Source organism: Aphelocoma coerulescens, unplaced genomic scaffold, assembly GCF_041296385.1.
Source record: "Aphelocoma coerulescens isolate FSJ_1873_10779 unplaced genomic scaffold, UR_Acoe_1.0 HiC_scaffold_103, whole genome shotgun sequence".
NCBI classification, from domain to species: Eukaryota; Metazoa; Chordata; class Aves; order Passeriformes; family Corvidae; genus Aphelocoma; species Aphelocoma coerulescens.
The window spans coordinates 262,719-289,149 of NW_027183466.1; positions in this window are offsets into that span (position 1 = coordinate 262,719).

Sequence of the window (26,431 nt, forward strand, 5' to 3'; positions counted from 1 at the left end):
CTTTCCTTCCAAACAGGAAAACTTCTCCTGGGGCTGTGTGCAGGCAGAGCCCTGAGGAGAGCAGGTGGCACATGGTGCGCTGGGCTGGGACAGCCAGCTGCAGAGCTCAAGGGAAGAAGCCCAAAGTGTCACAATGGCTCCTTGCCTTCACATGCAACACCTGGGTCACAATGGTCTCCTTGATTCCATGAGGCCCCACTGTGTCACAATGGCTCCTTGGTTCCATCAGGTTCCGCAGTGTCACCATGGTCTCCTTTGATCCGCATTGTCATCATGGACAATTGGTTCCATGAGGCCCCGCAGTGTCACAATGGTCCCTTGCTTCCATAGGTTTGATGTTGTAACAATGGACTCCTTGCTTCTATGAGCTAGCCTGCTTTTTGCAGAGGTGTCTTTGGTTCCCACAAGGCCCCGCTGTGTCTCAGTGCACCCTGGCTTCCATGTGGATCTGGAGTATCACAAAGGCTCCTTGGTTCCACCAGGTCCTGCTGTGTCACAATGGGTCCTGTGGTCCCTGAGGCCCTCCAAAGTCATCATGGAGGCTTGCTTCCATGAGGTTCCATTATGTGCCAGTGGTCATCTTGGTTCCAGGAGTTTCCTTGGTGTCACAATGCTCTCCATGCTTCCATGATTCCCCACAATGTCCCAATGCTCTCCATGCTTCCATTAGGCCCTGCTTTGCCACAATGGTCCCCTTGTTTCCATGAGGCCCTGCTGTGTCACAATGGACCTATGGTTCCATGATGTTGCGTGGTGTCACCGTGCTCTTCTTGAATCCGCAGTGTAACCATGAACCATTGGTTCCGTGCGGCCTGGCCGTGTCACAATGGGCTCCTTGATTCCATGATTCCCCACGGTGTCACAATGGAGCCTTGTTTCTAGGAGGTTCTGTACTGTCACAATTGCCTCCTTGATGCCATCAGCCCCTGCAGTGTCACAATGGCTCCTTGGTTCCATGAGGAACACAATAGCTTGGCATAAGCATTGAGCAACAGCTGCTGAACACACCTGGCAACATCTGCTTGCATCAAAAAAGGGGGGGTCAAGCTGAGAATGGCACCAGCAGCTTCCATCTGTACCAGACACCCAGGGAAAGGACAGGCTGTGCCAATTTGGACAAATGTGGAGGAAAATATCCTCTGATAGAAGGCAGGTTACACCCAGCCCTCCCCCAACAGGTTCGGGAAAAAAGAATTTTCCTGGGAAGAAAGTGAAAGAGATAAAACCTATTTTTTTAACAAACACACAGGAAAAGGATACCAATGCTAAATATTAAAACCTCTCGCTGTGGAGAGAAACCTGGGATAATTTGAGAGTCCTTCCGTGTTTCGGTGGGGTCTCCTGAAACATCCATAGACAGCGAGGCCCGTGCAAAGAAACAGGGAGCGATTCTTGAGAGAAGTTTCAGAGCTCTTTCTTCTCCAGCCACATGGGCGGGGCACTGCCAAAGAACTGAGCAATCACGGGACAACCAGGGCCCTCCTCACACAGGGCAACACAAAATAAGCAGTGCTGAACAGGATTAGGGCACATGTGAGCAGGGAGACCCCCGTGCCCAGGCCATGCCTCTACCCCAGGGTCCCCTCTCCCATGACCTCATGGCAGGGGGGAGGAACCCCAACACTTCCGTAGGTGTAGTCTCTCTCCTCCTCCTTGCAGCTGGCTCATGGGCCCACATTCAGGGCCCCCACCTCGGTAGAAAATTCTCCCAATGTGGTCTGATGTGGAAACAGTCAAGAAGAGAAGAAGGGAAAAAAACCCCCAAAGTCCCAGGAAAACAAAGTTCAACTCTCCATCTCCCTCCAGGGAAAAGGAGCTGAAAACTGGCTAAAAAGAAACAAGGTTGCTTCCTTCGCTCTTGCTGCAAGCAAGATGCAGAGGAGTGTGTATGTGTGTCCTTGAACAAACGCTCTGAGAAGTTTGTCCGGTTTTTTTTCCTCTCCCCCCTCTCAGGCTCAGTTGAAAGGCACAGAAATGCACAAAGTTCACTTCTGGGCATAGAGCAGCGATAGGGGATACACATGATAAAGTCACCCCAAGACACAGGGAGAGAGAATTCAGTGGAAAGACTCCGAGAATTCTGCTCCCAGAGATCATTCATTCCTGCTCACACTGACCCTTGTAGAAAGGGGACATCGTTCCAGGCAGCCTGTACTGAGCATGTGGCTCCTGAGTGGGGTTTGTTGTTTAGGAAACCTGCTCAGGCTTTTCCATTCTTTCCTTCCAAACAGGAAAACTTCTCCTGGGGCTGTGTGCAGGCAGAGCCCTGAGGAGAGCAGGTGGCACATGGTGCGCTGGGCTGGGACAGCCAGCTGCAGAGCTCAAGGGAAGAAGCCCAAAGTGTCACAATGGCTCCTTGCCTTCACATGCAACACCTGGGTCACAATGGTCTCCTTGATTCCATGAGGCCCCACTGTGTCACAATGGCTCCTTGGTTCCATCAGGTTCCGCAGTGTCACCATGGTCTCCTTTGATCCGCATTGTCATCATGGACAATTGGTTCCATGAGGCCCCGCAGTGTCACAATGGTCCCTTGCTTCCATAGCTTTGATGTTGTAACAATGGACTCCTTGCTTCTATGAGCTAGCCTGCTTTTTGCAGAGGTGTCTTTGGTTCCCACAAGGCCCCGCTGTGTCTCAGTGCACCCTGGCTTCCATGTGGATCTGGAGTATCACAAAGGCTCCTTGGTTCCACCAGGTCCTGCTGTGTCACAATGGGTCCTGTGGTCCCTGAGGCCCTCCAAAGTCATCATGGAGGCTTGCTTCCATGAGGTTCCATTATGTGCCAGTGGTCATCTTGGTTCCAGGAGTTTCCTTGGTGTCACAATGCTCTCCAGGCTTCCATTAGGCCTTGCTTTGCCACAATGGTCCCCTTGTTTCCATGAGGCCCCGCTGTGTCACAATGGACGTACGGTTCCATGATGTTGCGTGGTGTCACCGTGCTCTTCTTGAATCCGCCGTGTAACAATGGACCATTGGTTCCGTGCGGCCTGGCCGTGTCACAATGGGCTCCTTGATTCCATGATTCCCCACGGTGTCACAATGGAGCCTTGTTTCTAGGAGATTCTGTACTGTCACAATTGTCTCCTTGATGCCATCAGCCCCTGCAGTGTCACAATGGCTCCTTGGTTCCATGAGGAACACAATAGCTTTGCATAAGCATTGAGCAACAGCTGCTGAACACACCTGGCAACATCTGCTTGCATCAAAAGAGGGCGTCAAGCTGACAATGGCACCAGCAGCTTCCATCTGACACAGACACCCAGGGAAAGGACAGGCTGTGCCAATTTGGACAAATGTGGAGGAAAATATCCTCTGATAGAAGGCAGGTTACACCCAGCCCTCCCCCAACAGGTTTGGGAAAAAAGAATTTTCCTGGGAAGAAAGTGAAAGAGATAAAACCTATTTTTTTAACAAACACACAGGAAAAGGATACCAATGCTAAATATTAAAACCTCTCGCTGTGGAGAGAAACCTGGGATAATTTGAGAGTCCTTCCGTGTTTCGGTGGGGTCTCCTGAAACATCCATAGACAGCGAGGCCCGTGCAAAGAAACAGGGAGCGATTCTTGAGAGAAGTTTCAGAGCTCTTTCTTCTCCAGCCACATGGGCGGGGCACTGCCAAAGAACTGAGCAATCACGGGACAACCAGGGCCCTCCTCACACAGGGCAACACAAAATAAGCAGTGCTGAACAGGATTAGGGCACATGTGAGCAGGGAGACCCCCGTGCCCAGGCCATGCCTCTACCCCAGGGTCCCCTCTCCCATGACCTCATGGCAGGGGGGAGGAACCCCAACACTTCCGTAGGTGTAGTCTCTCTCCTCCTCCTTGCAGCTGGCTCATGGGCCCACATTCAGGGCCCCCACCTCGGGAGAAAATTCTCCCAATGTGGTCTGATGTTGAAAGAGTCAAGAAGAGAAGAAGGGAAAAAAACCCCCAAAGTCCCAGGAAAACAAAGTTCAACTCTCCATCTCCCCCCAGAGAAAAGGAGCTGAAAACTGGCTCAAAAGAAACAAAGTTGCTTCCTCCGCTCTTGCTGCAAGCAGGATGCAGAGGAGTGTGTATGTGTGTCCTTGAACAAACGCTCTGAGAAGTTTGTCCGGTTTTTTTTCCTCTCCCCCCTCTCAGGCTCAGTTGAAAGGCACAGAAATGCACAAAGTTCACTTCTGGGCATAGAGCAGCGATAGGGGATACACATGATAAAGTCACCCCAAGACACAGGGACAGAGAATTCAGCGGAAAGACTCCGAGAATTCTGCTCCCAGAGATCATTCCTGCTCACACTGACCCTTGTAGAAAGGGGACATCGTTCCAGGCAGCCTGTACTGAGCATGTGGCTCCTGAGTGGGGTTTGTTGTTTAGGAAACCTGCTCCGGCTTTTCCATTCTTTCCTTCCAAACAGGAAAACTTCTCCTGCGGCTGTGTGCAGGCAGAGCCCTGAGGAGAGCAGGTGGCACATGGTGCGCTGGGCTGGGACAGCCAGCTGCAGAGCTCAAGGGAAGAAGCCCAAAGTGTCACAATGGCTCCTTGCCTTCACATGCAACACCTGGGTCACAATGGTCTCCTTGATTCCATGAGGCCCCACTGTGTCACACTGGCTCCTTGGTTCCATCAGGTTCCGCAGTGTCACCATGGTCTCCTTTGATCCGCATTGTCATCATGGACAATTGGTTCCATCAGGCCCCGCAGTGTCACAATGGTCCCTTGCTTCCATAGGTTTGATGTTGTAACAATGGACTCCTTGCTTCTATGAGCTAGCCTGCTTTTTGCAGAGGTGTCTTTGGTTCCAACAAGGCCCCGCTGTGTCTCAGTGCACCCTGGCTTCCATGTGGATCTGGAGTATCACAAAGGCTCCTTGGTTCCACCAGGTCCTGCTGTGTCACAATGGGTCCTGTGGTCCCTGAGGCCCTCCAAAGTCATCATGGAGGCTTGCTTCCATGAGGTTCCATTATGTGCCAGTGGTCATCTTGGTTCCAGGAGTTTCCTTGGTGTCACAATGCTCTCCATGCTTCCATGATTCCCCACAATGTCACAATGCTCTCCATGCTTCCATTAGGCCCTGCTTTGCCACAATGGTCCCCTTGTTTCCATGAGGCCCCGCTGTGTCACAATGGACGCATGGTTCCGTGATGTTGCGTGGTGTCACCGTGCTCTTCTTGAATCCACAGTGTAACAATGGACCATTGGTTCCATGCGGCCTGGCCGTGTCACAATGGGCTCCTTGATTCCATGATTCCCCACGGTGTCACAATGGAGCCTTGTTTCTAGGAGATTCTGTACTGTCACAATTGTCTCCTTGATGCCATCAGCCCCTGCAGTGTCACAATGGCTCCTTGGTTCCATGAGGAACACAATAGCTTGGCATAAGCATTGAGCAACAGCTGCTGAACACACCTGGCAACATCTGCTTGCATCAAAAAAGGGGGGGTCAAGCTGAGAATGGCACCAGCAGCTTCCATCTGTACCAGACACCCAGGGAAAGGACAGGCTGTGCCAATTTGGACAAATGTGGAGGAAAATATCCTCTGATAGAAGGCAGGTTACACCCAGCCCTCCCCCAACAGGTTCGGGAAAAAAGAATTTTCCTGGGAAGAAAGTGAAAGAGATAAAACCTATTTTTTTAACAAACACACAGGAAAAGGATACCAATGCTAAATATTAAAACCTCTCGCTGTGGAGAGAAACCTGGGATAATTTGAGAGTCCTTCCGTGTTTCGGTGGGGTCTCCTGAAACATCCATAGACAGCGAGGCCCGTGCAAAGAAACAGGGAGCGATTCTTGAGAGAAGTTTCAGAGCTCTTTCTTCTCCAGCCACATGGGCGGGGCACTGCCAAAGAACTGAGCAATCACGGGACAACCAGGGCCCTCCTCACACAGGGCAACACAAAATAAGCAGTGCTGAACAGGATTAGGGCACATGTGAGCAGGGAGACCCCCGTGCCCAGGCCATGCCTCTACCCCAGGGTCCCCTCTCCCATGACCTCATGGCAGGGGGGAGGAACCCCAACACTTCCGTAGGTGTAGTCTCTCTCCTCCTCCTTGCAGCTGGCTCATGGGCCCACATTCAGGGCCCCCACCTCGGTAGAAAATTCTCCCAATGTGGTCTGATGTGGAAACAGTCAAGAAGAGAAGAAGGGAAAAAAACCCCCAAAGTCCCAGGAAAACAAAGTTCAACTCTCCATCTCCCTCCAGGGAAAAGGAGCTGAAAACTGGCTAAAAAGAAACAAGGTTGCTTCCTTCGCTCTTGCTGCAAGCAAGATGCAGAGGAGTGTGTATGTGTGTCCTTGAACAAACGCTCTGAGAAGTTTGTCCGGTTTTTTTTCCTCTCCCCCCTCTCAGGCTCAGTTGAAAGGCACAGAAATGCACAAAGTTCACTTCTGGGCATAGAGCAGCGATAGGGGATACACATGATAAAGTCACCCCAAGACACAGGGAGAGAGAATTCAGTGGAAAGACTCCGAGAATTCTGCTCCCAGAGATCATTCATTCCTGCTCACACTGACCCTTGTAGAAAGGGGACATCGTTCCAGGCAGCCTGTACTGAGCATGTGGCTCCTGAGTGGGGTTTGTTGTTTAGGAAACCTGCTCAGGCTTTTCCATTCTTTCCTTCCAAACAGGAAAACTTCTCCTGGGGCTGTGTGCAGGCAGAGCCCTGAGGAGAGCAGGTGGCACATGGTGCGCTGGGCTGGGACAGCCAGCTGCAGAGCTCAAGGGAAGAAGCCCAAAGTGTCACAATGGCTCCTTGCCTTCACATGCAACACCTGGGTCACAATGGTCTCCTTGATTCCATGAGGCCCCACTGTGTCACAATGGCTCCTTGGTTCCATCAGGTTCCGCAGTGTCACCATGGTCTCCTTTGATCCGCATTGTCATCATGGACAATTGGTTCCATGAGGCCCCGCAGTGTCACAATGGTCCCTTGCTTCCATAGCTTTGATGTTGTAACAATGGACTCCTTGCTTCTATGAGCTAGCCTGCTTTTTGCAGAGGTGTCTTTGGTTCCCACAAGGCCCCGCTGTGTCTCAGTGCACCCTGGCTTCCATGTGGATCTGGAGTATCACAAAGGCTCCTTGGTTCCACCAGGTCCTGCTGTGTCACAATGGGTCCTGTGGTCCCTGAGGCCCTCCAAAGTCATCATGGAGGCTTGCTTCCATGAGGTTCCATTATGTGCCAGTGGTCATCTTGGTTCCAGGAGTTTCCTTGGTGTCACAATGCTCTCCAGGCTTCCATTAGGCCTTGCTTTGCCACAATGGTCCCCTTGTTTCCATGAGGCCCCGCTGTGTCACAATGGACGTACGGTTCCATGATGTTGCGTGGTGTCACCGTGCTCTTCTTGAATCCGCCGTGTAACAATGGACCATTGGTTCCGTGCGGCCTGGCCGTGTCACAATGGGCTCCTTGATTCCATGATTCCCCACGGTGTCACAATGGAGCCTTGTTTCTAGGAGATTCTGTACTGTCACAATTGTCTCCTTGATGCCATCAGCCCCTGCAGTGTCACAATGGCTCCTTGGTTCCATGAGGAACACAATAGCTTTGCATAAGCATTGAGCAACAGCTGCTGAACACACCTGGCAACATCTGCTTGCATCAAAAGAGGGCGTCAAGCTGACAATGGCACCAGCAGCTTCCATCTGACACAGACACCCAGGGAAAGGACAGGCTGTGCCAATTTGGACAAATGTGGAGGAAAATATCCTCTGATAGAAGGCAGGTTACACCCAGCCCTCCCCCAACAGGTTTGGGAAAAAAGAATTTTCCTGGGAAGAAAGTGAAAGAGATAAAACCTATTTTTTTAACAAACACACAGGAAAAGGATACCAATGCTAAATATTAAAACCTCTCGCTGTGGAGAGAAACCTGGGATAATTTGAGAGTCCTTCCGTGTTTCGGTGGGGTCTCCTGAAACATCCATAGACAGCGAGGCCCGTGCAAAGAAACAGGGAGCGATTCTTGAGAGAAGTTTCAGAGCTCTTTCTTCTCCAGCCACATGGGCGGGGCACTGCCAAAGAACTGAGCAATCACGGGACAACCAGGGCCCTCCTCACACAGGGCAACACAAAATAAGCAGTGCTGAACAGGATTAGGGCACATGTGAGCAGGGAGACCCCCGTGCCCAGGCCATGCCTCTACCCCAGGGTCCCCTCTCCCATGACCTCATGGCAGGGGGGAGGAACCCCAACACTTCCGTAGGTGTAGTCTCTCTCCTCCTCCTTGCAGCTGGCTCATGGGCCCACATTCAGGGCCCCCACCTCGGGAGAAAATTCTCCCAATGTGGTCTGATGTTGAAAGAGTCAAGAAGAGAAGAAGGGAAAAAAACCCCCAAAGTCCCAGGAAAACAAAGTTCAACTCTCCATCTCCCCCCAGAGAAAAGGAGCTGAAAACTGGCTCAAAAGAAACAAAGTTGCTTCCTCCGCTCTTGCTGCAAGCAGGATGCAGAGGAGTGTGTATGTGTGTCCTTGAACAAACGCTCTGAGAAGTTTGTCCGGTTTTTTTTCCTCTCCCCCCTCTCAGGCTCAGTTGAAAGGCACAGAAATGCACAAAGTTCACTTCTGGGCATAGAGCAGCGATAGGGGATACACATGATAAAGTCACCCCAAGACACAGGGACAGAGAATTCAGCGGAAAGACTCCGAGAATTCTGCTCCCAGAGATCATTCCTGCTCACACTGACCCTTGTAGAAAGGGGACATCGTTCCAGGCAGCCTGTACTGAGCATGTGGCTCCTGAGTGGGGTTTGTTGTTTAGGAAACCTGCTCCGGCTTTTCCATTCTTTCCTTCCAAACAGGAAAACTTCTCCTGCGGCTGTGTGCAGGCAGAGCCCTGAGGAGAGCAGGTGGCACATGGTGCGCTGGGCTGGGACAGCCAGCTGCAGAGCTCAAGGGAAGAAGCCCAAAGTGTCACAATGGCTCCTTGCCTTCACATGCAACACCTGGGTCACAATGGTCTCCTTGATTCCATGAGGCCCCACTGTGTCACACTGGCTCCTTGGTTCCATCAGGTTCCGCAGTGTCACCATGGTCTCCTTTGATCCGCATTGTCATCATGGACAATTGGTTCCATCAGGCCCCGCAGTGTCACAATGGTCCCTTGCTTCCATAGGTTTGATGTTGTAACAATGGACTCCTTGCTTCTATGAGCTAGCCTGCTTTTTGCAGAGGTGTCTTTGGTTCCAACAAGGCCCCGCTGTGTCTCAGTGCACCCTGGCTTCCATGTGGATCTGGAGTATCACAAAGGCTCCTTGGTTCCACCAGGTCCTGCTGTGTCACAATGGGTCCTGTGGTCCCTGAGGCCCTCCAAAGTCATCATGGAGGCTTGCTTCCATGAGGTTCCATTATGTGCCAGTGGTCATCTTGGTTCCAGGAGTTTCCTTGGTGTCACAATGCTCTCCATGCTTCCATGATTCCCCACAATGTCACAATGCTCTCCATGCTTCCATTAGGCCCTGCTTTGCCACAATGGTCCCCTTGTTTCCATGAGGCCCCGCTGTGTCACAATGGACGCATGGTTCCGTGATGTTGCGTGGTGTCACCGTGCTCTTCTTGAATCCACAGTGTAACAATGGACCATTGGTTCCATGCGGCCTGGCCGTGTCACAATGGGCTCCTTGATTCCATGATTCCCCACGGTGTCACAATGGAGCCTTGTTTCTAGGAGATTCTGTACTGTCACAATTGTCTCCTTGATGCCATCAGCCCCTGCAGTGTCACAATGGCTCCTTGGTTCCATGAGGAACACAATAGCTTGGCATAAGCATTGAGCAACAGCTGCTGAACACACCTGGCAACATCTGCTTGCATCAAAAAAGGGGGGGTCAAGCTGAGAATGGCACCAGCAGCTTCCATCTGTACCAGACACCCAGGGAAAGGACAGGCTGTGCCAATTTGGACAAATGTGGAGGAAAATATCCTCTGATAGAAGGCAGGTTACACCCAGCCCTCCCCCAACAGGTTCGGGAAAAAAGAATTTTCCTGGGAAGAAAGTGAAAGAGATAAAACCTATTTTTTTAACAAACACACAGGAAAAGGATACCAATGCTAAATATTAAAACCTCTCGCTGTGGAGAGAAACCTGGGATAATTTGAGAGTCCTTCCGTGTTTCGGTGGGGTCTCCTGAAACATCCATAGACAGCGAGGCCCGTGCAAAGAAACAGGGAGCGATTCTTGAGAGAAGTTTCAGAGCTCTTTCTTCTCCAGCCACATGGGCGGGGCACTGCCAAAGAACTGAGCAATCACGGGACAACCAGGGCCCTCCTCACACAGGGCAACACAAAATAAGCAGTGCTGAACAGGATTAGGGCACATGTGAGCAGGGAGACCCCCGTGCCCAGGCCATGCCTCTACCCCAGGGTCCCCTCTCCCATGACCTCATGGCAGGGGGGAGGAACCCCAACACTTCCGTAGGTGTAGTCTCTCTCCTCCTCCTTGCAGCTGGCTCATGGGCCCACATTCAGGGCCCCCACCTCGGTAGAAAATTCTCCCAATGTGGTCTGATGTGGAAACAGTCAAGAAGAGAAGAAGGGAAAAAAACCCCCAAAGTCCCAGGAAAACAAAGTTCAACTCTCCATCTCCCTCCAGGGAAAAGGAGCTGAAAACTGGCTAAAAAGAAACAAGGTTGCTTCCTTCGCTCTTGCTGCAAGCAAGATGCAGAGGAGTGTGTATGTGTGTCCTTGAACAAACGCTCTGAGAAGTTTGTCCGGTTTTTTTTCCTCTCCCCCCTCTCAGGCTCAGTTGAAAGGCACAGAAATGCACAAAGTTCACTTCTGGGCATAGAGCAGCGATAGGGGATACACATGATAAAGTCACCCCAAGACACAGGGACAGAGAATTCAGTGGAAAGACTCCGAGAATTCTGCTCCCAGAGATCATTCATTCCTGCTCACACTGACCCTTGTAGAAAGGGGACATCGTTCCAGGCAGCCTGTACTGAGCATGTGGCTCCTGAGTGGGGTTTGTTGTTTAGGAAACCTGCTCAGGCTTTTCCATTCTTTCCTTCCAAACAGGAAAACTTCTCCTGGGGCTGTGTGCAGGCAGAGCCCTGAGGAGAGCAGGTGGCACATGGTGCGCTGGGCTGGGACAGCCAGCTGCAGAGCTCAAGGGAAGAAGCCCAAAGTGTCACAATGGCTCCTTGCCTTCACATGCAACACCTGGGTCACAATGGTCTCCTTGATTCCATGAGGCCCCACTGTGTCACAATGGCTCCTTGGTTCCATCAGGTTCCGCAGTGTCACCATGGTCTCCTTTGATCCGCATTGTCATCATGGACAATTGGTTCCATGAGGCCCCGCAGTGTCACAATGGTCCCTTGCTTCCATAGCTTTGATGTTGTAACAATGGACTCCTTGCTTCTATGAGCTAGCCTGCTTTTTGCAGAGGTGTCTTTGGTTCCCACAAGGCCCCGCTGTGTCTCAGTGCACCCTGGCTTCCATGTGGATCTGGAGTATCACAAAGGCTCCTTGGTTCCACCAGGTCCTGCTGTGTCACAATGGGTCCTGTGGTCCCTGAGGCCCTCCAAAGTCATCATGGAGGCTTGCTTCCATGAGGTTCCATTATGTGCCAGTGGTCATCTTGGTTCCAGGAGTTTCCTTGGTGTCACAATGCTCTCCATGCTTCCATGATTCCCCACAATGTCCCAATGCTCTCCAGGCTTCCATTAGGCCTTGCTTTGCCACAATGGTCCCCTTGTTTCCATGAGGCCCCGCTGTGTCACAATGGACGTACGGTTCCATGATGTTGCGTGGTGTCACCGTGCTCTTCTTGAATCCGCCGTGTAACAATGGACCATTGGTTCCGTGCGGCCTGGCCGTGTCACAATGGGCTCCTTGATTCCATGATTCCCCACGGTGTCACAATGGAGCCTTGTTTCTAGGAGATTCTGTACTGTCACAATTGTCTCCTTGATGCCATCAGCCCCTGCAGTGTCACAATGGCTCCTTGGTTCCATGAGGAACACAATAGCTTTGCATAAGCATTGAGCAACAGCTGCTGAACACACCTGGCAACATCTGCTTGCATCAAAAGAGGGCGTCAAGCTGACAATGGCACCAGCAGCTTCCATCTGACACAGACACCCAGGGAAAGGACAGGCTGTGCCAATTTGGACAAATGTGGAGGAAAATATCCTCTGATAGAAGGCAGGTTACACCCAGCCCTCCCCCAACAGGTTTGGGAAAAAAGAATTTTCCTGGGAAGAAAGTGAAAGAGATAAAACCTATTTTTTTAACAAACACACAGGAAAAGGATACCAATGCTAAATATTAAAACCTCTCGCTGTGGAGAGAAACCTGGGATAATTTGAGAGTCCTTCCGTGTTTCGGTGGGGTCTCCTGAAACATCCATAGACAGCGAGGCCCGTGCAAAGAAACAGGGAGCGATTCTTGAGAGAAGTTTCAGAGCTCTTTCTTCTCCAGCCACATGGGCGGGGCACTGCCAAAGAACTGAGCAATCACGGGACAACCAGGGCCCTCCTCACACAGGGCAACACAAAATAAGCAGTGCTGAACAGGATTAGGGCACATGTGAGCAGGGAGACCCCCGTGCCCAGGCCATGCCTCTACCCCAGGGTCCCCTCTCCCATGACCTCATGGCAGGGGGGAGGAACCCCAACACTTCCGTAGGTGTAGTCTCTCTCCTCCTCCTTGCAGCTGGCTCATGGGCCCACATTCAGGGCCCCCACCTCGGGAGAAAATTCTCCCAATGTGGTCTGATGTTGAAAGAGTCAAGAAGAGAAGAAGGGAAAAAAACCCCCAAAGTCCCAGGAAAACAAAGTTCAACTCTCCATCTCCCCCCAGAGAAAAGGAGCTGAAAACTGGCTCAAAAGAAACAAAGTTGCTTCCTCCGCTCTTGCTGCAAGCAGGATGCAGAGGAGTGTGTATGTGTGTCCTTGAACAAACGCTCTGAGAAGTTTGTCCGGTTTTTTTTCCTCTCCCCCCTCTCAGGCTCAGTTGAAAGGCACAGAAATGCACAAAGTTCACTTCTGGGCATAGAGCAGCGATAGGGGATACACATGATAAAGTCACCCCAAGACACAGGGACAGAGAATTCAGCGGAAAGACTCCGAGAATTCTGCTCCCAGAGATCATTCCTGCTCACACTGACCCTTGTAGAAAGGGGACATCGTTCCAGGCAGCCTGTACTGAGCATGTGGCTCCTGAGTGGGGTTTGTTGTTTAGGAAACCTGCTCCGGCTTTTCCATTCTTTCCTTCCAAACAGGAAAACTTCTCCTGCGGCTGTGTGCAGGCAGAGCCCTGAGGAGAGCAGGTGGCACATGGTGCGCTGGGCTGGGACAGCCAGCTGCAGAGCTCAAGGGAAGAAGCCCAAAGTGTCACAATGGCTCCTTGCCTTCACATGCAACACCTGGGTCACAATGGTCTCCTTGATTCCATGAGGCCCCACTGTGTCACACTGGCTCCTTGGTTCCATCAGGTTCCGCAGTGTCACCATGGTCTCCTTTGATCCGCATTGTCATCATGGACAATTGGTTCCATCAGGCCCCGCAGTGTCACAATGGTCCCTTGCTTCCATAGGTTTGATGTTGTAACAATGGACTCCTTGCTTCTATGAGCTAGCCTGCTTTTTGCAGAGGTGTCTTTGGTTCCAACAAGGCCCCGCTGTGTCTCAGTGCACCCTGGCTTCCATGTGGATCTGGAGTATCACAAAGGCTCCTTGGTTCCACCAGGTCCTGCTGTGTCACAATGGGTCCTGTGGTCCCTGAGGCCCTCCAAAGTCATCATGGAGGCTTGCTTCCATGAGGTTCCATTATGTGCCAGTGGTCATCTTGGTTCCAGGAGTTTCCTTGGTGTCACAATGCTCTCCATGCTTCCATGATTCCCCACAATGTCACAATGCTCTCCATGCTTCCATTAGGCCCTGCTTTGCCACAATGGTCCCCTTGTTTCCATGAGGCCCCGCTGTGTCACAATGGACGCATGGTTCCGTGATGTTGCGTGGTGTCACCGTGCTCTTCTTGAATCCACAGTGTAACAATGGACCATTGGTTCCATGCGGCCTGGCCGTGTCACAATGGGCTCCTTGATTCCATGATTCCCCACGGTGTCACAATGGAGCCTTGTTTCTAGGAGATTCTGTACTGTCACAATTGTCTCCTTGATGCCATCAGCCCCTGCAGTGTCACAATGGCTCCTTGGTTCCATGAGGAACACAATAGCTTGGCATAAGCATTGAGCAACAGCTGCTGAACACACCTGGCAACATCTGCTTGCATCAAAAGAGGGCTTCAAGCTGACAATGGCACCAGCAGCTTCCATCTGCAACAGAGACCCAGGAAAGGACAGGCTGTGCCGGTTTGGACAAATGTGGAGGAAAATATCCTCTGATAGAAGGCAGGTTACACCCAGCCCTCCCCCACCAGGTTCGGGAAAAAAGAATTTTCCTGGGAAGAAAGTGAAAGAGATAAAACCTCTTTTTTTAACAAACACACAGGAAAAGGATACCAATGCTAAATATTAAAACCTCTCGCTGTGGAGAGAAACCTGGGATAATTTGAGAGTCCTTCCGTGTTTCGGTGGGGTCTCCTGAAACATCCATAGACAGCAAGGCCCGTGCAAAGAAACAGGGAGCGATTCTTGAGAGAAGTTTCAGAGCTCTTTCTTCTCCAGCCACATGGGCGGGGCACTGCCAAAGAACTGAGCAATCACGGCACAACCAGGGCCCTCCTCGCACAGGGCAACACAAAATAAGCAGTGCTGAACAGGATTAGGGCACATGTAAGCAGGGAGACCCCCGTGCCCAGGCCATGCCTCTACCCCAGGGTCCCCTCTCCCATGACCTCATGGCAGGGGGGAGGAACCCCAACACTTCCGTAGGTGTAGTCTCTCTCCTCCTCCTTGCAGCTGGCTCATGGGCCCACATTCAGGGCCCCCACCTCGGGAGAAAATTCTCCCAATGTGGTCTGATGTGGAAACAGTCAAGAAGAGAAGAAGGGAAAAAAACCCCCAAAGTCCCAGGAAAACAAAGTTCAACTCTCCATCTCCCTCCAGAGAAAAGGAGCTGAAAACTGGCTAAAAAGAAACAAGGTTGCTTCCTCCGCTCTTGCTGCAAGCAGGATGCAGAGGAGTGTGTATGTGTGTCCTTGAACAAACGCTCTGAGAAGTTTGTCCGGTTTTTTTTCCTCTCCCCCCTCTCAGGCTCAGTTGAAAGGCACAGAAATGCACAAAGTTACCTTCTGGGCATAGAGCAGCGATAGGGGATACACATGATAAAGTCACCCCAAGACACAGGGACAGAGAATTCAGTGGAAAGACTCCGAGAATTCTGCTCCCAGAGATCATTCCTGCTCACACTGACCCTTGTAGAAAGGGGACATCGCTCCAGGCAGCCTGTACTGAGCATGTGGCTCCTGAGTGGGGTTTGTTGTTTAGGAAACCTGCTCAGGCTTTTCCATTCTTTCCTTCCAAACAGGAAAACTTCTCCTGGGGCTGTGTGCAGGCAGAGCCCTGAGGAGAGCAGGTGGCACATGGTGCGCTGGGCTGGGACAGCCAGCTGCAGAGCTCAAGGGAAGAAGCCCAAAGTGTCACAATGGCTCCTTGCCTTCACATGCAACACCTGGGTCACAATGGTCTCCTTGATTCCATGAGGCCCCACTGTGTCACAATGGCTCCTTGGTTCCATCAGGTTCCGCAGTGTCACCATGGTCTCCTTTGATCCGCATTGTCATCATGGACAATTGGTTCCATGAGGCCCCGCAGTGTCACAATGGTCCCTTGCTTCCATAGGTTTGATGTTGTAACAATGGACTCCTTGCTTCTATGAGCTAGCCTGCTTTTTGCAGAGGTGTCTTTGGTTCCCACAAGGCCCCGCTGTGTCTCAGTGCACCCTGGCTTCCATGTGGATCTGGAGTATCACAAAGGCTCCTTGGTTCCACCAGGTCCTGCTGTGTCACAATGGGTCCTGTGGTCCCTGAGGCCCTCCAAAGTCATCATGGAGGCTTGCTTCCATGAGGTTCCATTATGTGCCAGTGGTCATCTTGGTTCCAGGAGTTTCCTTGGTGTCACAATGCTCTCCATGCTTCCATGATTCCCCACAATGTCCCAATGCTCTCCAGGCTTCCATTAGGCCTTGCTTTGCCACAATGGTCCCCTTGTTTCCATGAGGCCCCGCTGTGTCACAATGGACGTACGGTTCCATGATGTTGCGTGGTGTCACCGTGCTCTTCTTGAATCCGCCGTGTAACAATGGACCATTGGTTCCGTGCGGCCTGGCCGTGTCACAATGGGCTCCTTGATTCCATGATTCCCCACGGTGTCACAATGGAGCCTTGTTTCTAGGAGATTCTGTACTGTCACAATTGTCTCCTTGATGCCATCAGCCCCTGCAGTGTCACAATGGCTCCTTGGTTCCATGAGGAACACAATAGCTTTGCATAAGCATTGAGCAACAGCTGCTGAACACACCTGGCAACATCTGCTTGCATCAAAAGAGGGCGTCAAGCTGACAATGGCACCAGCAGCTTCCATCTGACACAGACACCCAGGGAAAGGACAGGCTGTGCCAATTTGGACAAATGTGGAGGAAAATATCCTCTGATAGAAGGCAGGTTACACCCAGCCCTCCCCCAACAGGTTCGGGAAAAAAGAATTTTCCTGGGAAGAAAGTGAAAGAGATAAAACCTATTTTTTTAACAAACACACAGGAAAAGGATACCAATGCTAAATATTAAAACCTCTCGCTGTGGAGAGAAACCTGGGATAATTTGAGAGTCCTTCCGTGTTTCGGTGGGGTCTCCTGAAACATCCATAGACAGCGAGGCCCGTGCAAAGAAACAGGGAGCGATTCTTGAGAGAAGTTTCAGAGCTCTTTCTTCTCCAGCCACATGGGCGGGGCACTGCCAAAGAACTGAGCAATCACGGGACAACCAGGGCCCTCCTCACACAGGGCAACACAAAATAAGCAGTGCTGAACAGGATTAGGGCACATGTGAGCAGGGAGACCCCCGTGCCCAGGCCATGCCTCTACCCCAGGGTCCCCTCTCCCATGACCTCATGGCAGGGGGGAGGAACCCCAACACTTCCGTAGGTGTAGTCTCTCTCCTCCTCCTTGCAGCTGGCTCATGGGCCCACATTCAGGGCCCCCACCTCGGGAGAAAATTCTCCCAATGTGGTCTGATGTTGAAAGAGTCAAGAAGAGAAGAAGGGAAAAAAACCCCCAAAGTCCCAGGAAAACAAAGTTCAACTCTCCATCTCCCCCCAGAGAAAAGGAGCTGAAAACTGGCTCAAAAGAAACAAAGTTGCTTCCTCCGCTCTTGCTGCAAGCAGGATGCAGAGGAGTGTGTATGTGTGTCCTTGAACAAACGCTCTGAGAAGTTTGTCCGGTTTTTTTTCCTCTCCCCCCTCTCAGGCTCAGTTGAAAGGCACAGAAATGCACAAAGTTCACTTCTGGGCATAGAGCAGCGATAGGGGATACACATGATAAAGTCACCCCAAGACACAGGGACAGAGAATTCAGCGGAAAGACTCCGAGAATTCTGCTCCCAGAGATCATTCCTGCTCACACTGACCCTTGTAGAAAGGGGACATCGTTCCAGGCAGCCTGTACTGAGCATGTGGCTCCTGAGTGGGGTTTGTTGTTTAGGAAACCTGCTCCGGCTTTTCCATTCTTTCCTTCCAAACAGGAAAACTTCTCCTGCGGCTGTGTGCAGGCAGAGCCCTGAGGAGAGCAGGTGGCACATGGTGCGCTGGGCTGGGACAGCCAGCTGCAGAGCTCAAGGGAAGAAGCCCAAAGTGTCACAATGGCTCCTTGCCTTCACATGCAACACCTGGGTCACAATGGTCTCCTTGATTCCATGAGGCCCCACTGTGTCACACTGGCTCCTTGGTTCCATCAGGTTCCGCAGTGTCACCATGGTCTCCTTTGATCCGCATTGTCATCATGGACAATTGGTTCCATGAGGCCCCGCAGTGTCACAATGGTCCCTTGCTTCCATAGGTTTGATGTTGTAACAATGGACTCCTTGCTTCTATGAGCTAGCCTGCTTTTTGCAGAGGTGTCTTTGGTTCCAACAAGGCCCCGCTGTGTCTCAGTGCACCCTGGCTTCCATGTGGATCTGGAGTATCACAAAGGCTCCTTGGTTCCACCAGGTCCTGCTGTGTCACAATGGGTCCTGTGGTCCCTGAGGCCCTCCAAAGTCATCATGGAGGCTTGCTTCCATGAGGTTCCATTATGTGCCAGTGGTCATCTTGGTTCCAGGAGTTTCCTTGGTGTCACAATGCTCTCCATGCTTCCATGATTCCCCACAATGTCACAATGCTCTCCATGCTTCCATTAGGCCCTGCTTTGCCACAATGGTCCCCTTGTTTCCATGAGGCCCCGCTGTGTCACAATGGACGCATGGTTCCATGATGTTGCGTGGTGTCACCGTGCTCTTCTTGAATCCACAGTGTAACAATGGACCATTGGTTCCATGCGGCCTGGCCGTGTCACAATGGGCTCCTTGATTCCATGATTCCCCACGGTGTCACAATGGAGCCTTGTTTCTAGGAGATTCTGTACTGTCACAATTGTCTCCTTGATGCCATCAGCCCCTGCAGTGTCACAATGGCTCCTTGGTTCCATGAGGAACACAATAGCTTGGCATAAGCATTGAGCAACAGCTGCTGAACACACCTGGCAACATCTGCTTGCATCAAAAGAGGGCTTCAAGCTGACAATGGCACCAGCAGCTTCCATCTGCAACAGAGACCCAGGAAAGGACAGGCTGTGCCGGTTTGGACAAATGTGGAGGAAAATATCCTCTGATAGAAGGCAGGTTACACCCAGCCCTCCCCCACCAGGTTCGGGAAAAAAGAATTTTCCTGGGAAGAAAGTGAAAGAGATAAAACCTATTTTTTTAACAAACACACAGGAAAAGGATACCAATGCTAAATATTAAAACCTCTCGCTGTGGAGAGAAACCTGGGATAATTTGAGAGTCCTTCCGTGTTTCGGTGGGGTCTCCTGAAACATCCATAGACAGCAAGGCCCGTGCAAAGAAACAGGGAGCGATTCTTGAGAGAAGTTTCAGAGCTCTTTCTTCTCCAGCCACATGGGCGGGGCACTGCCAAAGAACTGAGCAATCACGGCACAACCAGGGCCCTCCTCGCACAGGGCAACACAAAATAAGCAGTGCTGAACAGGATTAGGGCACATGTAAGCAGGGAGACCCCCGTGCCCAGGCCATGCCTCTACCCCAGGGTCCCCTCTCCCATGACCTCATGGCAGGGGGGAGGAACCCCAACACTTCCGGAGGTGTAGTCTCTCTCCTCCTCCTTGCAGCTGGCTCATGGGCCCACATTCAGGGCCCCCACCTCGGGAGAAAATTCTCCCAATGTGGTCTGATGTGGAAACAGTCAAGAAGAGAAGAAGGGAAAAAAACCCCCAAAGTCCCAGGAAAACAAAGTTCAACTCTCCATCTCCCTCCAGAGAAAAGGAGCTGAAAACTGGCTAAAAAGAAACAAGGTTGCTTCCTCCGCTCTTGCTGCAAGCAGGATGCAGAGGAGTGTGTATGTGTGTCCTTGAACAAACGCTCTGAGAAGTTTGTCCGGTTTTTTTTCCTCTCCCCCCTCTCAGGCTCAGTTGAAAGGCACAGAAATGCACAAAGTTACCTTCTGGGCATAGAGCAGCGATAGGGGATACACATGATAAAGTCACCCCAAGACACAGGGACAGAGAATTCAGTGGAAAGACTCCGAGAATTCTGCTCCCAGAGATCATTCCTGCTCACACTGACCCTTGTAGAAAGGGGACATCGCTCCAGGCAGCCTGTACTGAGCATGTGGCTCCTGAGTGGGGTTTGTTGTTTAGGAAACCTGCTCAGGCTTTTCCATTCTTTCCTTCCAAACAGGAAAACTTCTCCTGGGGCTGTGTGCAGGCAGAGCCCTGAGGAGAGCAGGTGGCACATGGTGCGCTGGGCTGGGACAGCCAGCTGCAGAGCTCAAGGGAAGAAGCCCAAAGTGTCACAATGGCTCCTTGCCTTCACATGCAACACCTGGGTCACAATGGTCTCCTTGATTCCATGAGGCCCCACTGTGTCACAATGGCTCCTTGGTTCCATCAGGTTCCGCAGTGTCACCATGGTCTCCTTTGATCCGCATTGTCATCATGGACAATTGGTTCCATGAGGCCCCGCAGTGTCACAATGGTCCCTTGCTTCCATAGCTTTTACGTTGTAACAATGGACTCCTTGCTTCTATGAGCTAGCCTGCTTTTTGCAGAGGTGTCTTTGGTTCCAACAAGGCCCCGCTGTGTCTCAGTGCACCCTGGCTTCCATGTGGATCTGGAGTATCACAAAGGCTCCTTGGTTCCACCAGGTCCTGCTGTGTCACAATGGGTCCTGTGGTCCCTGAGGCCCTCCAAAGTCATCATGGAGGCTTGCTTCCATGAGGTTCCATTATGTGCCAGTGGTCATCTTGGTTCCAGGAGTTTCCTTAGTGTCACAATGCTCTCCATGCTTCCATGATTCCCCACAATGTCCCAATGCTCTCCAGGCTTCCATTAGGCCCCGCTTTGCCACAATGGTCCCCTTGTTTCCATGAGGCCCCGCTGTGTCACAATGGACGTATGGTTCCATGATGTTGCGTGGTGTCACCGTGCTCGTCTTGAATCCGCCGTGTAACAATGGACCATTGGTTCCGTGCGGCCTGGCCGTGTCACAATGGGCTCCTTGATTCCATGATTCCCCACGGTGTCACAATGGAGCCTTGTTTCTAGGAGGTTCTGTACTGTCACAATTGTCTCCTTGATGCCATCAGCCCCTGCAGTGTCACAATGGCTCCTTGGTTCCATGAGGAACACAATAGCTTGGCATAAGCATTGAGCAACAGCTGCTGAACACACCTGGCAACATCTGCTTGCATCAAAAGAGGGCGTCAAGCTGACAATGGCACCAGCAGCTTCCATCTGCAACAGACACCCAGGGAAAGGACAGGCTGTGCCAATTTGGACAAATTTGGAGGAAAATATCCTCTGATAGAAGGCAGGTTACACCCAGCCCTCCCCCACCAGGTTCGGGAAAAAAGAATTTTCCTGGGAAGAAAGTGAAAGAGATAAAACCTATTTTTTTAACAAACACACAGGAAAAGGATACCAATGCTAAATATTAAAACCTCTCGCTGTGGAGAGAAACCTGGGATAATTTGAGAGTCCTTCCGTGTTTCGGTGGGGTCTCCTGAAACATCCATAGACAGCGAGGCCCGTGCAAAGAAACAGGGAGCGATTCTTGAGAGAAGTTTCAGAGCTCTTTCTTCTCCAGCCACATGGGCGGGGCACTGCCAAAGAACTGAGCAATCACAGGACAACCAGGGCCCTCCTGGCACAGGGCAACACAAAATAAGCAGTGCTGAACAGGATTAGGGCACATGTGAGCAGGGAGACCCCCGTGCCCAGGCCATGCCTCTACCCCAGGGTCCCCTCTCCCATGACCTCATGGCAGGGGGGAGGAACCCCAACACTTCCGTAGGTGTAGTCTCTCTCCTCCTCCTTGCAGCTGGCTCATGGGCCCACATTCAGGGCCCCCACCTCGGTAGAAAATTCTCCCAATGTGGTCTGATGTGGAAACAGTCAAGAAGAGAAGAAGGGAAAAAAAAACCCCAAAGTCCCAGGAAAACAAAGTTCAACTCTCCATCTCCCTCCAGAGAAAAGGAGCTGAAAACTGGCTAAAAAGAAACAAGGTTGCTTCCTCTGCTCTTGCTGCAAGCAGGATGCAGAGGAGTGTGTATGTGTGTCCTTGAACAAACGCTCTGAGAAGTTTGTCCGGTTTATTTTCCTCTCCCCCCTCTCAGGCTCAGTTGAAAGGCACAGAAATGCACAAAGTTCACTTCTGGGCATAGAGCAGCGATAGGGGATACACATGATAAAGTCACCCCAAGACACAGGGACAGAGAATTCAGTGGAAAGACTCCGAGAATTCTGCTCCCAGAGATCATTCCTGCTCACACTGACCCTTGTAGAAAGGGGACATCGCTCCAGGCAGCCTGTACTGAGCATGTGGCTCCTGAGTGGGGTTTGTTGTTTAGGAAACCTGCTCAGGCTTTTCCATTCTTTCCTTCCAAACAGGAAAACTTCTCCTGGGGCTGTGTGCAGGCAGAGCCCTGAGGAGAGCAGGTGGCACATGGTGCGCTGGGCTGGGACAGCCAGCTGCAGAGCTCAAGGGAAGAAGCCCAAAGTGTCACAATGGCTCCTTGCCTTCACATGCAACACCTGGGTCACAATGGTCTCCTTGATTCCATGAGGCCCCACTGTGTCACAATGGCTCCTTGGTTCCATCAGGTTCCGCAGTGTCACCATGGTCTCCTTTGATCCGCATTGTCATCATGGACAATTGGTTCCATGAGGCCCCGCAGTGTCACAATGGTCCCTTGCTTCCATAGGTTTGATGTTGTAACAATGGACTCCTTGCTTCTATGAGCTAGCCTGCTTTTTGCAGAGGTGTCTTTGGTTCCCACAAGGCCCCGCTGTGTCTCAGTGCACCCTGGCTTCCATGTGGATCTGGAGTATCACAAAGGCTCCTTGGTTCCACCAGGTCCTGCTGTGTCACAATGGGTCCTGTGGTCCCTGAGGCCCTCCAAAGTCATCATGGAGGCTTGCTTCCATGAGGTTCCATTATGTGCCAGTGGTCATCTTGGTTCCAGGAGTTTCCTTAGTGTCACAATGCTCTCCATGCTTCCATGATTCCCCACAATGTCCCAATGCTCTCCAGGCTTCCATTAGGCCCTGCTTTGCCACAATGGTCCCCTTGTTTCCATGAGGCCCCGCTGTGTCACAATGGACGTATGGTTCCATGATGTTGCGTGGTGTCACCGTGCTCGTCTTGAATCCGCCGTGTAACAATGGACCATTGGTTCCGTGCGGCCTGGCCGTGTCACAATGGGCTCCTTGATTCCATGATTCCCCACGGTGTCACAATGGAGCCTTGTTTCTAGGAGGTTCTGTACTGTCACAATTGTCTCCTTGATGCCATCAGCCCCTGCAGTGTCACAATGGCTCCTTGGTTCCATGAGGAACACAATAGCTTTGCATAAGCATTGAGCAACAGCTGCTGAACACACCTGGCAACATCTGCTTGCATCAAAAGAGGGCGTCAAGCTGACAATGGCACCAGCAGCTTCCATCTGCAACAGACACCCAGGGAAAGGACAGGCTGTGCCAATTTGGACAAATTTGGAGGAAAATATCCTCTGATAGAAGGCAGGTTACACCCAGCCCTCCCCCACCAGGTTCGGGAAAAAAGAATTTTCCTGGGAAGAAAGTGAAAGAGATAAAACCTATTTTTTTAACAAACACACAGGAAAAGGATACCAATGCTAAATATTAAAACCTCTCGCTGTGGAGAGAAACCTGGGATAATTTGAGAGTCCTTCCGTGTTTCGGTGGGGTCTCCTGAAACATCCATAGACAGCGAGGCCCGTGCAAAGAAACAGGGAGCGATTCTTGAGAGAAGTTTCAGAGCTCTTTCTTCTCCAGCCACATGGGCGGGGCACTGCCAAAGAACTGAGCAATCACAGGACAACCAGGGCCCTCCTGGCACAGGGCAACACAAAATAAGCAGTGCTGAACAGGATTAGGGCACATGTGAGCAGGGAGACCCCCGTGCCCAGGCCATGCCTCTACCCCAGGGTCCCCTCTCCCATGACCTCATGGCAGGGGGGAGGAACCCCAACACTTCCGTAGGTGTAGTCTCTCTCCTCCTCCTTGCAGCTGGCTCATGGGCCCACATTCAGGGCCCCCACCTCGGTAGAAAATTCTCCCAATGTGGTCTGATGTGGAAACAGTCAAGAAGAGAAGAAGGGAAAAAAAAACCCCAAAGTCCCAGGAAAACAAAGTTCAACTCTCCATCTCCCTCCAGAGAAAAGGAGCTGAAAACTGGCTAAAAAGAAACAAGGTTGCTTCCTCTGCTCTTGCTGCAAGCAGGATGCAGAGGAGTGTGTATGTGTGTCCTTGAACAAACGCTCTGAGAAGTTTGTCCGGTTTATTTTCCTCTCCCCCCTCTCAGGCTCAGTTGAAAGGCACAGAAATGCACAAAGTTCACTTCTGGGCATAGAGCAGCGATAGGGGATACACATGATAAAGTCACCCCAAGACACAGGGACAGAGAATTCAGTGGAAAGACTCCGAGAATTCTGCTCCCAGAGATCATTCCTGCTCACACTGACCCTTGTAGAAAGGGGACATCGCTCCAGGCAGCCTGTACTGAGCATGTGGCTCCTGAGTGGGGTTTGTTGTTTAGGAAACCTGCTCAGGCTTTTCCATTCTTTCCTTCCAAACAGGAAAACTTCTCCTGGGGCTGTGTGCAGGCAGAGCCCTGAGGAGAGCAGGTGGCACATGGTGCGCTGGGCTGGGACAGCCAGCTGCAGAGCTCAAGGGAAGAAGCCCAAAGTGTCACAATGGCTCCTTGCCTTCACATGCAACACCTGGGTCACAATGGTCTCCTTGATTCCATGAGGCCCCACTGTGTCACAATGGCTCCTTGGTTCCATCAGGTTCCGCAGTGTCACCATGGTCTCCTTTGATCCGCATTGTCATCATGGACAATTGGTTCCATCAGGCCCCGCAGTGTCACAATGGTCCCTTGCTTCCATAGCTTTGATGTTGTAACAATGGACTCCTTGCTTCTATGAGCTAGCCTGCTTTTTGCAGAGGTGTCTTTGGTTCCCACAAGGCCCCGCTGTGTCTCAGTGCACCCTGGCTTCCATGTGGATCTGGAGTATCACAAAGGCTCCTTGGTTCCACCAGGTCCTGCTGTGTCACAATGGGTCCTGTGGTCCCTGAGGCCCTCCAAAGTCATCATGGAGGCTTGCTTCCATGAGGTTCCATTATGTGCCAGTGGTCATCTTGGTTCCAGGAGTTTCCTTAGTGTCACAATGCTCTCCATGCTTCCATGATTCCCCACAATGTCCCAATGCTCTCCAGGCTTCCATTAGGCCCCGCTTTGCCACAATGGTCCCCTTGTTTCCATGAGGCCCCGCTGTGTCACAATGGACGTATGGTTCCATGATGTTGCGTGGTGTCACCGTGCTCGTCTTGAATCCGCCGTGTAACAATGGACCATTGGTTCCGTGCGGCCTGGCCGTGTCACAATGGGCTCCTTGATTCCATGATTCCCCACGGTGTCACAATGGAGCCTTGTTTCTAGGAGGTTCTGTACTGTCACAATTGTCTCCTTGATGCCATCAGCCCCTGCAGTGTCACAATGGCTCCTTGGTTCCATGAGGAACACAATAGCTTTGCATAAGCATTGAGCAACAGCTGCTGAACACACCTGGCAACATCTGCTTGCATCAAAAGAGGGCGTCAAGCTGACAATGGCACCAGCAGCTTCCATCTGCAACAGACACCCAGGGAAAGGACAGGCTGTGCCAATTTGGACAAATTTGGAGGAAAATATCCTCTGATAGAAGGCAGGTTACACCCAGCCCTCCCCCACCAGGTTCGGGAAAAAAGAATTTTCCTGGGAAGAAAGTGAAAGAGATAAAACCTATTTTTTTAACAAACACACAGGAAAAGGATACCAATGCTAAATATTAAAACCTCTCGCTGTGGAGAGAAACCTGGGATAATTTGAGAGTCCTTCCGTGTTTCGGTGGGGTCTCCTGAAACATCCATAGACAGCGAGGCCCGTGCAAAGAAACAGGGAGCGATTCTTGAGAGAAGTTTCAGAGCTCTTTCTTCTCCAGCCACATGGGCGGGGCACTGCCAAAGAACTGAGCAATCACAGGACAACCAGGGCCCTCCTGGCACAGGGCAACACAAAATAAGCAGTGCTGAACAGGATTAGGGCACATGTGAGCAGGGAGACCCCCGTGCCCAGGCCATGCCTCTACCCCAGGGTCCCCTCTCCCATGACCTCATGGCAGGGGGGAGGAACCCCAACACTTCCGTAGGTGTAGTCTCTCTCCTCCTCCTTGCAGCTGGCTCATGGGCCCACATTCAGGGCCCCCACCTCGGTAGAAAATTCTCCCAATGTGGTCTGATGTGGAAACAGTCAAGAAGAGAAGAAGGGAAAAAAAAACCCCAAAGTCCCAGGAAAACAAAGTTCAACTCTCCATCTCCCTCCAGAGAAAAGGAGCTGAAAACTGGCTCAAAAGAAACAAGGTTGCTTCCTCTGCTCTTGCTGCAAGCAGGATGCAGAGGAGTGTGTATGTGTGTCCTTGAACAAACGCTCTGAGAAGTTTGTCCGGTTTTTTTTCCTCTCCCCCCTCTCAGGCTCAGTTGAAAGGCACAGAAATGCACAAAGTTCACTTCTGGGCATAGAGCAGCGATAGGGGATACACATGATAAAGTCACCCCAAGACACAGGGACAGAGAATTCAGTGGAAAGACTCCGAGAATTCTGCTCCCAGACATCATTCATTCCTGCTCACACTGACCCTTGTAGAAAGGGGACATCGCTCCAGGCAGCCTGTACTGAGCATGTGGCTCCTGAGTGGGGTTTGTTGTTTAG